Source organism: Capsicum annuum, chromosome 10 (genome assembly GCF_002878395.1).
Source record: "Capsicum annuum cultivar UCD-10X-F1 chromosome 10, UCD10Xv1.1, whole genome shotgun sequence".
NCBI classification, from domain to species: domain Eukaryota; kingdom Viridiplantae; phylum Streptophyta; class Magnoliopsida; order Solanales; family Solanaceae; genus Capsicum; species Capsicum annuum.
The window spans coordinates 195,759,987-195,775,713 of NC_061120.1; the positions used below are offsets into that span (position 1 = coordinate 195,759,987).

Consider the following 15,727-nt stretch of genomic DNA (forward strand, 5'->3'; position numbering starts at 1 on the left):
AAAGTTAAAACTTGGATATTAAAAAACTACACGAAAGGCTATAAGTTACAATTTTTCTCATATTAGTATGAAGAAAAAATATATATTAAAATATTAATCAAAGTTCATATGTTTGACTTGCCAAAATGGAATCTGTGAAAAGTAAAAAGTAATGAAGGGAGTAATTGATCCGCATTGTTATATAAGCACATCTTGCAAAATGAGATAGTCACCAAAACAAAATATGGATTTGACATTCGTTTCAGCCTTTCTCTGCTTTGTCCTGCTTCATTCATCAAAAACATTTGGTGACCATTTCACTAATCAAAGTGAATTAGAAACTTACATAGTACATCTTGAATTTCATAATCAACTTTTCTCGAATTCAAAAGTTCTCTATCTCTGGCATCAATCATTTTTGCCTACAAATTCGAATAGTTCATCGCGCATTTTATATTCATATCGTCATGTATTCAATGGTTTTGCTGCTACATTGTCATCAGACGAAGTGAAAGAAATGGAAAAAAAAGCCCGGTTTTATGTCAGCGCGTCCCCAACGGGTACTGCAGATGCACACCACACACAGTCCAAGTTTCCTTGTCTTACACCAGAATGTTGGCTTATGGAATGCATCAAATTCAGGTAAAAGTGTAATTATTGGTGTATTTGATACTGGAATTGCTCCTCAACATCCTTCATTTAATGATAATGGAATGCCCAGTCCACCTGTTAAATGGAAAGGCAGATGCGAATTCAATGTTACAACTTATTGTAACAAGAAGATTATTGAGCAAGGAATTTTACTCAGCAGGATAAGTCCCCGTGGGACAAAAATGGACACGGAACACATACTTCAAGCACAACTGCGGAGAACTTTCTAGGTGGTGCTAATTTTCTTGGTAATGCTAATGGCACGGCTGTTGGCATAGCGACACGAGCCCATGTACAAAGTTTGTTATTCCTATTGTCTAGAAGCCGATGTTGTAGCTGGCCTTGATGCTGCAATTGATGACGGTGTGGATGTGATTTCCATGTCATTTGGATTAGTAGTGTCTCCGCCTTTGTATGATGATTATGTCGCTGTTGGTGCGTATAGTGCGATGAAGAAGGGGATTTTTGTAAGTTGCTCAGCAGGAAATGGTGGACCGGGTAATGGCAGTGTAATAAACGGAGCCCCGTGGATTCTAACCATTGGTGCTAGCACAACAGATAGAAAGATAAGCGCGGTACCAGTTTTGGACAATGGAGCAGAGTTTGAGGGAGAATCAGCCTTTCAATCAACAAATTTTTCACGAAAATTGTTACCAATCGTGAAGGGCAATGCTTGTGAATCGCTGAATACAAGTGATGTCAAGAGTAAAATAGTGTTGTGTGATACAAGTGGTTAAAGATCTAGAACAAATAAGGGAGTAGTAGTGAAAAAGGCTGGTGGTGCTGGCATGATTCTCATAAACAAAAAAAGTCGTGGCTCTACATTATTTTCAGAAAGTGATATCCTCCCCACGACAAATGTTGGTTACAGTGACGGACAAATGATCATAAACTATACCAAATCAACATCAACACCAGTTGCAACGATATTATTCAAGGGAATGAGAACTGGAAACAAGAACGCACCAACGGTTGCTTACTTTTCTTCCAGAGGACCATCTATGCAGAGTCGAGGCATACTAAAACCTGACATTATTGGTCCTGGAGTGAATATCCTTGCAGCGTGGACAACCCCTGTAGGAGGCGCGATAACATCTGCAACTGCAGTTTCATTGACATTTAACATCCTTTCTGGAACGTCAATGTCTTGCCCTCACCTTGCAGGAGTTGCAGCACTGTTAAAGAGCGCACATCCAAATTGGTCTCCAGCTGCAATTAAATCCGCCATCATGACCACTGCTGATTACATCAACCCTGGAATAATCTAATTCAGGACGAGACACTTAAACATGCTGATCTACTTACACTCGGGTCAGGGCACGTGAATCCATCAAGAGCATATGATCCTGGACTTATTTATGACATCCAACCAGAAGATTACATCCCATACTTATGTGGCTTGAACTATACGGATAATCAAGTCAGTGCCATTGTGAAAAAGAAGGTACATTGTCCATCAGGCATACCTCGGTCAGAGTTGAACTAGCCGTCATTTTACATTCCTAAGAAATCAAGTGGTCAAACATATACGAGGACTGTGACTAATGTGGGTGAAGCAATTGCAGCTTACAGAGTTAAAGTATTTGGGCTCAAAGGCGTTGAGGTGACTATTAATCCTAAGAAATTGAAATTTACAGCGTTGAATCAGAAGGCGTCACATAATGTAACAGTTGTGTCATCAGATCTTACAGGACATTCCCAAGGATATTTAACTTGGTCTTCACATAGGCATTCTGTTAGAAGTCCAATAGAAGTATTTCCCCATATCAATGTGATTTAATTGCTTGAATTTGTTATAAGAGATGACTTCTTCAATTGTTATTTAGACAAATTCCTATGTGTTCTTAACAAGTAATGAAAGAACCATCATCATATTGGACAAGATATAAGTGTTTAGTTTTTTTTTTTTGGTTTTTTATTATTAAGCTTCTTGCAAAAGATAGATGTGTTTTTATTATTTAGCTTCTTGCACAAGATACATGTGTATATATACATTGGTTTACACAGAATAAGATTATCAGAAAATTTTCCCAATATTTTTCTTCAATCCTTTAATGGTATCAAAGTAGTAGCCTGATCCAATCTCTCTTCTAGCATCACTTGATTGAAATGGATCAACACGGTACTTTAGGTTTGGTTAACACTACCAGTGTAGCTCCTACTACAGCTGCAATTCCTACTGCACCTGGGATCAACATCAATCATCCTTACTACTTTGCCCCTTCGAATTCACCTGGTATGACCATTGTCAACTCCATTTTTGATGGAAGAGGATTTCCAAGGTGGAGAAGAGGAGTACTGATAGCTTTATTTGCGAAAAAGAAACTTGGATCCATTAAAGGAACATGTAAAGTACCAGATCTGAATGCAACTAACTATGAACAGTGGAGTTGTTGTAATGATATGGTAATATCATGGTTGCTCAATTCTTTATCAAGGGAGATTGGGGATAGTGTGATCTATTCCAGGACGACCAAAGAATTGTGGGATAGCTTAGAGCACAGGTTTGGTAGATCTAATGGTACTAAGTTATATCATTTGCAAAAGGAGATCTCAGAACTGGTTCAGGGTACTAACGACATAACAGGATATTTTACTAGGCTAAAGAGACTTTGGGATGAATTAGAGTTTCTTAATCATACTATTTGTTGTACTTGTGAATGTATATGTCAAGGAAAGAAAAACTGGAAAAGTCCTTAGAAGATCAGAAGCTAATCAAGTTTCTAATGGGGCTTAATGATGCATATGCACGGGCAAAGAGAAATATCTTAATGATGAACCTTTGCAAACTATTGATCATCCATATTCACTACTACTTCAAGATGAGAATCAGAGAGAACTGTATGTAAATTCAACTCTTTCAACTGAATCTGGAGCTTTCATGGCAATAGATCAAGGTGGATTCAATCAAAAATTTAGAAATCAAAACATCAAACCAACAGTCCCAACACAGAAGTTTGCAGGAAATAACTTTCAGAGGAATGGAAAACCCATGCCCAAAGGAAAGTAGAGAAAAGCCAAATATAACTCTAATATGACTTGTACTTACTGTGGTAAGGTGGGGCATGTTGAGGATGATTGTTTTAGGCTTCATGGATTCCCAGATAACTTTGAATTCACAAAAACAAAAGGTTATCCAAGATCTACAAAAGCAAAAGATGTGACTACAGGAGAAGAAATGGAAAAGGGAAATATTGCATGGGAGGAGACACTTCCCAATAACTACACTACATTTATGAACATGAACAAAGACCAATATGCAAGCTTAGTTCAGCAGGTGGCAAAGGACATAAAAGCAGGAACCTTAAGTGCAGGTTTTAATACAAATACTATTGCTGGTACTATTTTAAAATATCGTGAAAAATGTTTTTCTATGTTCAATACAAGGACATGGATTATTGATTCAGGGGCCTCAAAAAATATGTGTTATGATGCTAGGTCTTTTGTTTCTTGAAAATCTCTTCCTGTGCCTTTGAGTCTGACCTTGCCCAATTCTTTCAAAATCATTGTTACTTATATAGGGAGTGTTTCTATTCTTCCAAATTTTATTTTGGAAAATGTTCTTTATGTTCCTGCCTTTAGGTATAACCTTTTATCTGTTCATAGGTTATGTTGTCAATATAAATATGGTTTATTATTTACTCATAGTGGTTGTGTCTTACAGGACCCTTTAATGAAGAACACTCATATTTTTTATGCAGTTAATGAGGGGTTATATCTATTGCAGCCTAGAAACTCTAAGTGTTATGAAGATGTAGTTTTTTTCAAAAAGGAAGCAATTCCAACTCTAGTCCTAGTTCAATTTCAACTTCTTTTTCAGTTTTAGCAAATGTTGTTCCTAATGTTGACTTATGGCATGTAAGATTGAGGCATTTTACTTCTTCAGTAATAAAGAAGTTGAGTTTTATTCATTTTCTTCTAATTCTCCTTTAGTTTGTGATATGTTTCCTAAAGTTAGGCAAACTAGGTTGTCTTTTTCTGTTAGCAAAATTTAGTCCAAAGAGTTATTTGATTTAATCCTCATTGACATATGGGGTCCATATAAGCGCTCTACCTATAATAGTTATAGATATTTTCTTACCATTGTTGATGATCATAGTAGGGCAACCTAGACTTTTCTGCTAAGTTCTAAGAGTAGTGTCTTTCCTACTCTGAAGAATTATTTGGTTATGATTGAGAGACAGTTTAATCTCAAAGTGAAGAGTATCAGATCTGACAATGCTTTTGAATTGGGAAAAGGGACCCAAAAGAGCTTAATTCTGCAGTCACAAGGCATTATCCATCAAACTTCATATCCATCCACTTCACAATAAAATGGAGTGGTAAAGAGGAAGCACAGGCACCTCTTAGAGACTGCTAGAGGACTGATGCTTCAATCTAGACTGCCAGTTTCCTATTGGGGTGAGTCTATTCTTACAACAACATATTTAATAAATAGGTTTCCCTCCGGTGTTCTTCAAGGGAAGACATCCTATCAAGTTCTGTTTGGGAAGGAACCTAGTTATGAAGAACTCAGAAGCTTTAGTTGCTTATGCTACTCCAACACTTTATCTCAACACAGGACAAAGTTAGATTCAAGACCAACAACTTGTGTCTTTCTTGGATATCCACAAGGACAAAAGGGATACAAAGTTTTGGACATTGAATCCAACAAAGTTTTTATCTTCAGAGATGTCCATTTTCATGAACATATATTCCCTTTTGCTTCCAAATAGACCCTTCATAGAAATTCCCTTTTTCAAACAGATTTCACTACCATTCTTATAGCTCAAGATGATCATACATATGCAAAACTTATTCCACACAATTCCCAGCTATTCTACAATCCTACACCTATATCACCCACTACAGAACTTAATTCACCTTATCCTTCTATTCTACCCAACACACCTTCTTCATCCAATCCTAGTCCTTTACCAACTACTCCAGCAAGAAAATCAATGAGAGTGGCTCAAAAACTGCATACCTTGCAGATTAAATTTGTAATTCTATTGTTTTAACTGATGTCACTAATTCCTGTTTCATCCATCCTGCTAAAGAAACATCCTATTGTTTTAGTTCTTTGTTTTTTTCTAATCAACAGGTTTTTCACTCTATTTCGAACATTATTGAACCCAACAGTTATGCACAGGCTTCTCAGCATAAAGGGTGGATTGATGTTATGAAATAGAAGATTGCAGCTTTGGAGTTAAATCATACTTGGGATATAGTTCAACTCCCTCCAAGAAAGAAAGATTTACCCTGTAAATGGGTGTAAAAAGTAAAGAATAGATCAGATGGGACCATTGAAAGGCTAAAGGAAAGACTAGTGGTGAAGGGGGACATCCAGCAAGAGGGTGTGGATTGTACTGAACAACAAGAGGGTGTTTATTATACTGAAAAATTCTCTCCGGTGGTCAAGATGACCACCATCAGATATTTACTTACTATTACTGTAAAAAGAAGTTGGAAGGTCAATCAATTGGATGTTTCTAATACCTTTTTACATGGCGAGCTGTAGGAAGAAGTCTATATGTAATTTTCTGCGGGAATGGAGTGTCCCAATCCTAAATCAGTTTGTCTCTTGAAGAAATTTCTTTATAGGTTAAAACAGGCATCCAGACAGTAGTATGCTAGATTAGCTGGGGTACTAATATACAAAGGCTACACTAGCTCTCTAACTGACTATTCTTTGTTTTACAAAAGATCAGGTGAGCTGATTTCTATCATAGCAGTATATGTGGATAATATTTTAATTAGTGGGGATGATGTTGACGAGATTCAACAAATTCAAGCATTCCTTCACAAAGAGTTCAAAGTTAAGAATTTGGGGGAAATCAACTACTTTTTAGGAATGGAAATCCTACGAGAGAAGCATGATTTCATAATCAGTCAAAGAAAATTTACCTTAGACCTTCTTCATGAGTTTAATTTTTCTGGATGTCAGGTATTTTCACGTCTTGACCGATACACCAAGTTGACTGCGGAAGATGGGTAGCCCTTGTCTAATCCTTCTCTTTATCGGCACTTAGCTGGAAAATTAAATTACTTAACCCACATTTGGTCAGACCTCTCTTTTGTTGTGCTTACCTTAAGCCATTACATACAAAGCCTAGAGATTCCCACTTTTCAGCTGCACTTTGAATCTTGAGATACCTCAGAACAAATCCGGGTCAAGGAACCTTTTTACCCTCAGATGTCTCTTTTGATCTCCTTGCCTTTTGCAACGCAGATTGGGTCTCCTGTCGAGATTCCCGAAGATACATTAGTAGTTTTTTCATGTCTCTTAGTGGTACTCCCATTTCATAGAAATCTAAGAAGCAAGCATCCATCTTTTTATCTTCTGCGAAAATCGAATACATGTCAATGCGTCGTGTCACTACTGAAATAACTTGGTTGGTGCGTCTTTTTGAGGATCTATTTGCACCACCGACGTTACCCATACCAGTGCACTCCGACAGTCAAGCATCCATAAACATCACCAAAAATTCTGTCTTTCACGAAAGGACAAAACATGTGGAATTGGATTGTCATTTTGTGAGGAAACAATTCACATCTGGTTTGATTACTCTCTCTTTCATTCCATCGGATCATCTGGTTGCCGATCTATTTACTAAACCTTTATCCAGTTGATCGCATCGGACTTTATTGAACAAATTGGCGGTTTCTCCTTCACCCTCCAATTTGAGGAGGGATATTAGACAAAATACAAGTGTTTAGTTTTTTTTTATTTTTTATTATTAAGCTTCTTACACAAGATATATGTGTTTTTATTATTTAGCTTCTTGCACAAGATACATGTATATATATACATTGGTTCACATAGAATAAGATTATCAGAAAAAATTTCTAATATTTTTCTTCAATCCTTTCACATCACCTACTCCCTCCCTTCATATTTATTTGTTGCATGTTTAAGTTGCACAGCCTTAAAAAAGCATTAGCTAGAAGATAATTTGACTAAAATAAACTTACTTATTACTGATTTTTATTTAATTATTTTTCTTTTGCACTCTATTAATATTTCATATCTTATGACTAAAGGTAAAAATGAAAATAAACAACTAATTATTTCTTTATTTTCTAAAATGACAAGTATCATGATATATCTGTTTTTAGTAAGGCTGACAAGTAATTAGGAATAGATGGAGTATATCATGATGCTTCTATTTTATATTTACAGTAACATATATATCATCATCATTGCTTTTTTTGTTTTTTTTAATTCCTCATTCGATGTCTAACACTAGCATTGGAGCTTAAACTAGTTCAGATCACTGTACTGATCATCCCCGGATGCTACATCATTTCATGATGTAGGTTCTGAGGCCTTTTTCCGTGATTCTGTGCAGCACTAGGGTGTTGGTATCCTCTCTTGGACAGCTGGTGAGAAGTGGTGAGCCCTCCATCATGTGGAAGGCATTGTTACTTTTCAGTCACATTTCCATACCAGTATTATTGGTTTTCATAGTATAGTCAGGTTATGTCCCGCCTTAGTAGTTGTTCTTAAGATTAGAGGCTTTGTAGATGGTATTGGGTAACTATTTTTGAATTTGATTTTTGAGGGATTTCATTCTAATGGTTTATTGAACTTTGTATTAATGGGTTGGCTTCCGCAATTTTTTATTATGGTATGCTTATAATGTTAGGTTAAGGGGTCATCTCAGGTCTTCGTTGGTTTGGGAAGCCTGTCACGGCCAGGACCATGGTTTGGATGGTAACACCCATAACATTTCAAAGCCCTTGTGGGATAATCAGAATGGCTTAAGCCGACCCACATTGATAACTCTATGTTTGAAAAAAGTTAGTACAGATAATTTGACAGATAACTGAATTACTGGACATAGTAAATTTAATATGATCTAAACAAGATTATATACATCAAACATGATTAGAGGCTACTAGTATAGATACCCCTGCCATGCGCGAAATATTTTTTTATGATTATTCATTAAAAAATACAACTTATTCACATAAAATTAATTAATTTTTATTGTATAAATTAGCATATTTCAAAATCAATGAAATATTAAAAATAATCGTTAATAGTAAAACTACAACTGATACTTAATAATACATCACAATTATCATTACTTTACATGTTTTGATTAAGAAGAACAATATTAGTAATTTATTTTAGTATTCCATTGACTATTTTTAAAATAAATAAATATAAATATTAAATAATTATTAATTTTTTTTTTGGACTTTTAACTTTGTATGTTTAATCAATTAAAAGTTGTAATTAAATCTCTTACCTTTTATTATTTTTAATCTATTAATTCAACCTGAGCTGCTAACTGTACTTTTTTTAAAAAAAATATTGTCTTTTAATTTCATTTCAAACTAAAAGTACTTAACTTTATAATTGCAAAACTTCTAATTCTAAATTTTAGATTTACAACTTCAATTCAAAAACAAATTAAGCACAAACAATTTATTATTTTCATTTAAATTTCAAACTTTATTCTATTGTTATAGTTTTTTCATTTTTTGATTTCATCATTAATATCTTTAAGTATTTTATTTATATATATTATTATATCTTCTATATTAATTCAATGAAAAGCTTTTATGCTACTCTCAAAATCGCCCATCCCACCAAAACTCACATCCATCCCCATCTCTACCCAACCACCCTACTACAGAATTTTATTTGATTTTTAACTTATAAAATTTTTATTGAATTTTCTTCTAACCCCATTCACTCCTAACCCCAACCGCCCTCCCTCCCCAAAATAAATAAATAGATTTTATTTTATTCTATAAGAACTTTTTTCTTTACGCTACTCATCCCTAATCTCCACCATCCACCCCGGCTCTCTACCCAACACCTCCCTACCCCTGCTTTTTAGAATTTTTAATTATTTTTTTGAATTTTTTTTCTTACCCCCACCTCCTACATAATCTCAAAAAAATTAATATTTTTACTCATTGTTAGAAAAAAAAAAAAAAGAATTCTATCCCCACTCCCAAACGCCACCTAACCCAACCCGCTCCGTCCCTACCACTGTAACTGTCTATTCTTATCCTCCCTATCACAATACTCATCTAAATCGTTACTTATTTGTGTTTTTTCTTAATAATATCTCAAACATGTTAAATCATTTTACCTTAAAATAAAAAATTTAACTATTTATTTAATATTTATGAGATATTTGTATGCAGCATATATAGAAACTTAAAATTTTTTAATTACATTTATAACAAAGGATAAATATAATGCTAATTGTAAACAACAATAACATAATAGAAACAACAAAAATATTAAACTTTTAACACAAATTTTCAAGATATGTTTCAAACATATGGCTTGTTTCTCACTTTTTCGAATTCATTAAATTTTACCAGATTCCACACAACAAATCATATTAGGTAATTTCAATTGCAACATTACATTAAACATATTACCTTCATGAATATTTTTGAATTAATGTTGTACCTTCATTTAAGATCTCCAAATTGTGCAATTTGACCAATTGAACATGTTGCTTTCCTGAACAACATAATAACAATTAAGAAGACAAATATTAGATTTCATTAATCTAATCAATAAGATATTTTTGAACCTTAAAATTTACATAAATGAAATCGTGGGCATTAAAAAAATAAATACACTGAACTATAAAATAAAAATAAAAGAAAAAAGAGGAGAAGAAGCTATTATTAATAGAAGAAAGAGGGAGATAGAATGAAATATATTCCCATTTATATTGCTAGTTGACATAATCATTTGAATAAAAAAACGATTTTAATTTTAAAATTTTAAAATAAGAGATTGTCTAAGGTTACAATATCTTATAGGATAGGCTTAAGAAAACTGTAAAAGAGTTCGAAATAAACTATACCATATATTTCTGTTTTTTTGTTACAGAGTTATTATCTAGTTTGAATAAATTAATAAAGTTATCACTTTATATTTCAAAGCTTATTTTTTTCAATAGTATATTTTATGTATTTTTAATTTAAATTGAAAAGTTCAAAAAGTTACTAAATAACTAAATAAAATTTGCATACTGAAAGGTATTTTCAAATTCAATTTTGAATATGATCTTTTATCTTTTCTTCAATTCAAAATTTTGAATATTTCATTTTAAATTCAAACCTTTATTTATCAATTCATTATTCGAGTTATAATTCAAAATAGTATCTCCAACATAATCTCGGTCATTTATTTCATATAAATTTAAAATACCATATATAGAGAGAGACAAAATGAAAAGGCTAAAATTATTTATTTAGAAATGAAGTATTCTTACTACTACTACGGTTACTATTTTTTTAAATCTTATTATTATTATTATTATTATTATTATTATTATTATTATTATTATTATTATTATTATTATTTTAATAGTTTTTATCTTTCACTAATATATAAATAAATTATATTTAAATATATTTTATAAAATGTAAATTTTATAAGAGATAAGTTTGAAATAGTATATATCTATTTTTTTTTATTTCTCATCTGGTGTTTGGTACCCGCATTGGAGTCTGACTAATCCGAATTCGCGCCGCGTAGGGCCCCATTTGGGGGGAAGCGCTCCCTAACAGAGTTTTCTCCATACTCAGGATCGAACCCTCGACCTTTGGTTAAGGGTGGAGTAACCCCATCCACTGCACCACAACCCATGTTGGTAATAGTATATATCTATTAGAACTCTTTAATTATTAGTTTCTATTTTTAAGATAATGAAAATCTTTTTGTAAAAGGATAATTTATTCAAATTCAGATACTTAATTTTTCAATTTAATATTTTTATTATTGCTAAACACGTTTTCTTGTAAGCATTATCACTACGGACTACTGTTTTTTATTATTATTATTAAATTAAATATATTCAAATATATTTTATTGTATATAAAAGGAAGAAATTTATGAAGTAGTAAGAGTTTATTTAGAACTCTTTAACCATAAGTTTCTATTTTTAAGTTAATGATTTTGTTTTATTTTTAAAAGGATAATGCATTTTAAAATTCAAATATTTAATATTTTTTAATTTAAAATTTTTTATTACAACACTATTAAGTTTTGTCAAAGTTACTAAATAACTAAATAAAATTTGCATACTGAAAAGGTATTTTCAAATTTAATTATTATTATTATTATTATTATTATTATTATTATTATTATTATTATTATATACATATACTACTGCAATCACAAATTAGAGTTTAGATTATTGTTTATATCCTTACCATTAATTATTATTATTATTATTATTATTATTATTATTATTATTATTATTTTAATAGATTTTTATCATTCCCTAATATGTAAATAAATTATATTTAAATATATTTTATAACATTTAAATTTTATAAGAGATAAGTTTGAAATAGTATATATCTATTAGAACTCTTTAATTATTAGCTTTTATATTTAAGATAATAAAAATATTTTTTGTAAAAGGATAATTTATTTAAATTCAAATACTTAATTTTTCAATTAAAATTTTTTATTACAATATTTTTAACTTTGTCTTAAAAGATTTTTTAATATTGTCTTAAAAATTGTTACGTGGCTATTTTAATGGCTTGACACGTGGCATCTTGTCTTGCTTTTATATATATTTACTAGTATACATACCCGCGTGATACGCGAATAAAAATATTATTTCTAATCTTTTTGAATTATGTTGTTCGAGCATGTTAAATCATATTACCTTAAACATAATTTAATTATCATATTGTTCCTTAATTAAAATAAACTCCCACTCCCCAAATCTTCCCCCCACCTCTCCCACCATTCCATAGCCAAAGCTATACACATAGTGACAATGAATCCTAAAATATTTAAAACTTTTATATTTCATATTTTATTTATTATGTTTTTCACTATTTAAATTTATTATTAACTTGCTAATATTAAATTTTAATAGCTTATCACTTAATATAGTTATCAAGTGCCCTTTTGATTAATATGAAATAAATATATTAATTTTGTTTACTTGTGATTTTTTTTATTTTTTCATTTTTATTCTATTATTTACATCTTTTCAATTTAAAATCTATAGATAGTAAAATATGTATTATCTAATTACTACATTATATTTTCAAAATTAGTTCAAAATATTACCCTCACCCACCCCCACACCCCCATCTTTATAGTTTTTTCTATTGTATTTAGTTATTTTCTCTTGTATTTTAATTTTTATATTCTTGCTTATTTCAAAATATACTATGCTAATTTAAAATTTAAGTTACTTAAATTTTTATACTTTGATATTCCTTTAATTCATTATTTATTAAAATTTTAGTTACATTGTATGTATTATTTAAGATTCGATTTATTATAATTAAAAATACTTTTTTTATCTAAACAGAAAGTCACACCCTTCAAACTTTTTACACTATAATTATAACTTGTTTTCTAGTTTTGTCTTGACTTATAGTTATGTGTTATTTATACTTTTTAACATACTTATTTATCAATTTCCTTAATATTCTTACTTATTATTTGTTTTTAATGTATAAATAAATATGTATTTTTCTAATTCTTGAAATTTAATTTAGTTCTTCACTTGTATGATTCATAATTTTCCCACTGTTTGAATTTATCTATCATACTTTATTTTAAATTATAGTCTTATGTTAATACAAAATATAAATAGAGATATAGTTTGAGTACTTTTTAAAATTATAATTTTATATTATTATTATTACATATAAATAGAAATATTGATTGATTATTATCTATTTAAATTTCTATAATTAATAAGTTTTGTATTACGTGAAATTAGAATTGTAAGATTTTCTTTTTATGCATAACATAAATAATAAAATGAAATATAGAGTAGATTTTACCAAAATGAAGCATATAATAGAAGAAGACTCTAATATGATCTAATTTAATTTTTTAGTAGTACTTATTATTCAAAATTTATAGTAACTTCTTATTTAAGCTAAACACTTCACATCTATTGGAGATAATTTTATATCATGTTCACTTTTAATTTATTTTAATTAAGATTTTTAAAAAAATTATTACCTTTGTCTCTACGATTAAAAAGAATTCAATATTATACGGAACTACTCAAAAATAAATGAAAACATACCACTTATTATATAATATAATGACGAGCAAAATTAGTAACAAAAATTTATTAACAAATATAAATTGCAAATAAAATTTTGAAGAATATAAATAAAAGTATTTAAATACTTACAAATTTATTTGATAACCCCCTAAAAAAATATGTATGTAAATGTAGTATTGTTCCAGAGTCTTCTTTATGCTTAAGAGAAATTTATTAAGATAAAAAATTGTGACATAATAATATTCATGCACATACAAATATATTTACATTCATTCTTTATGAAACTGATCTGGTCAATCTCCTTTATATATTTCGAGTCTCCATTGTACTTATTGATTTCCCAAATATTCATTTGCATTTTTTAAATATTTACATACATCATATACGTGGAAACTTCAGATTCCTTAGATGCATCTGTGATTAAAAAAAAAAATATTAATAATAAATAATACTAAATTATTTAAAAAATAAATTAAGCATAAAAACATATCTTGATAGTTATTCATAGAAATCTGATGATTAACATCACTTGTGATTTTTTTATCCATGATAGATACATTTATGATAAAAGACAAATACAATATTAATCATAAATACTAATAAATAATTTAAAAGCTAAATAAGTGATTATTGCTAAGAGATGATAGTCTATTCAATCAAATAAAAGACGTTTCATAAACATACTAACAAAAATAAACAACTATAGCAACTACGTCAGAAGTTTATTCTATACCATTCTTTTGAGTGTATCTTCATTGAAGATAAAAACACATTACAAATGTATCAAACATCAATGATCATTAAAAAATTATAATATCGACATCAACAATAAGTTTTTAACTTTCTTTGTTATAATCTTTTCTATTTTTTTTAATAGTATTACACGTAAGTATAAGATAATCGAAGAAGTCCACCGTCTGCATAAACTTATAAATTAAGAATTTCATGAACATAATCAATCAAAATCTATACCAACTTAATTTAATATCAATTTGCACAAAGTATCACGTGATAAAAGGTAAGTCAAATATCATAAGTACATCATTTCTAACAAAGAACAAAATGAAGAAAAATAATCAATAATGATTGCACATAAAATACACCAAATAACTATTGATTGCCTCAAAAATAAATCTTCACAACCAAACAATTAATTTTTCACTTTAAATTTTATAATATCTTATCAGTGGGAATAATTGGGGTATTTTCAATTTATGTTTAAATTCAAACAATACTACTTCTACTACGTATGTAGTTATTAGTATTATCATTATAATAATTATGATGATGATAATGATGATGATCATCATCATCCTACAACTTCTACATATTATGTATTACTTTTGCTTCTGTCAGTATACCGCTACTACTACTACTACTAATTATTATTATTATTATTATTATCAACATCATCATCATCATCATTATTATTAATAATAATAATAATAATATTTTAAGAAATTTACATCTTTTATTAATATGTAAATAAATTATATTTAAATATATTTATAGAATTTAAATTTTAAAGGGATAAGTTTGAAATAGCAAAATATCTATTAGAACTCTTCAATTATTGATTTTTATTTTTAAGATAATGATTTTTTCATTTATTTAAAGGATAATGTATTTCAAATTCAAATACTTAATCTTTCAATTCAAAACTTATATGAGATCAATTAGAACTCTCTAATGTGATAAATAATTATTTTCAATTAGTAATTTTAATTTGTAATTATTTTTAATTTAAAATTAATAGTATATTAGTCTTAATAATCTTTTGATAGTTTATCTTTTTCTTTTGCACGTTTTTCTTTTCTTTTCTTTTCTTTTCTTTTTTTCTTTCCTTTCCTTTCTTTCTTTCTTTTGTTTGTTTGCTAATTGTTTTTAGAAGAATAAATTGTCAACTTAAATATATAAAGGTATTTCAAGTAGATATATATGTTGAATTTAATTATAAAATTTTAATTTATATTTAAAATTTTAAAATAATCACAAGTAAGGATATGTTTTAGATACACACCACAAATATATATATATATATATATATATATATATATATATATATATATATATAT

General features: G+C 29.4%; 2 pseudogenes; both read left to right on the plus strand.

Moving 5' to 3' along the window:
• Positions 1–223: 223 nt before the first annotated feature.
• LOC107845030 lies at positions 224–2,459 on the plus strand (annotated as a pseudogene).
• A 280-nt stretch (positions 2,460–2,739) lies between these two features.
• The window catches only part of LOC107845263, a 22,994-nt pseudogene continuing 10,006 nt past the window's right edge, over positions 2,740–15,727 (plus strand).